The sequence below is a fragment of the Tachysurus vachellii genome, chromosome 21 (genome assembly GCF_030014155.1).
Source record: "Tachysurus vachellii isolate PV-2020 chromosome 21, HZAU_Pvac_v1, whole genome shotgun sequence".
NCBI lineage: Eukaryota > Metazoa > Chordata > Actinopteri > Siluriformes > Bagridae > Tachysurus > Tachysurus vachellii.
Genome location: NC_083480.1, coordinates 13920104 through 13921397, shown reverse-complemented (window position 1 = coordinate 13921397; position 1294 = coordinate 13920104).

The window sequence follows — 1294 nt, the reverse complement described above, 5'->3', positions numbered from 1 at the left end:
CACACACACTCATTCACTCACTCACTCACACACACTCATTCTCTCTGAAACTCACTCACTTACTCCCACACACACGCATTCACTCACTCACTCACTCACTTATTCACTCACTCACTAACACACACACTCATTCTCTCTGAAACTCACTTACTCACTCACTCACTCACTCACTCACACACTCACTCATTCAGTCTGAAACTCACTCACTCACTCACTTATTCACTCACTCACTCACACACACACTCACTCACTCACACACACACACACACTCATTCTCTCTGAAACTCACTCACACACACACACTCACTCACTCACTCACTCACTCACACACACACTCACTCACTCACTCACACACACACTCATTCTCTCTGAAACTCACTCACTCACTCACTCTCTCTCTCATTCCTTAGCTTCATTATCACTATATATTACTTTTTATTCGATACAGATATTTCAACCTTGAGTATTCGGCTATTCTGTGTAGAACTATTCTGATACACATCTAATACCGTTAAATTTAGATACTTTAAATACTTTAAAGCTTAGAAATCTAATTATGTACCTCACAGTTAAAGACTTTTCTCATTCACAATTATATAGTGAAGGTATATGTATGTAATACTGTAAAAAAAAACATCTGTTCTGTTTTTCTCTACTCTGTCACGTCAATCTGAGCTGCAGTTAATGAAGTAATGAATCGTCCTCTCTCCGATCTTCCCTCGCTTTGGTTGAACGCTCTCCAAAAACAAAAGGAAGTGGAACACATCACTAGAGAGCGAGAGAGAGACAGAGAAGGAAAAACTTTTCCTCCTCTCCATCCTTCCAGTGTTCTGTGTGCACTGTTATGCAGCGGGTTGAGAAGCAGCCTACTGAGATTAAGTTTTTTTTTTGTTTTTTTTTTATTATTTTTTTTTTATTTATTTCTAGAGGTAGCTATGGCTTCGTGTGAAAGCTCAGCAGGGGGTTCCAGCTTCAATCAGCCCAGCCAGTGCTCGGAGACAAGGCCCCTACATTTCTGTGATGTAAAAAACATCTCTTTTTTTCTGTGAAAAAAACACTTCATAAGCAGCTAAACAGATTAACCGTCACGCGTTATTTTAGTAACAGTAACATTATCTCCGGAAAAAAGGGCCGAGAGCAAACTGTACATGAGGGCAGGACCGCTCAGGGGGAGATCTATAATATACACACAGATCATGTAGTCTCCAAATGATTTCTTTTTCCACACTGTGACTCACTGTGGCTTTCATCCACATGGCTTAGTTTTTATGAAGCAAGCAGGTGAGGGTGTGGA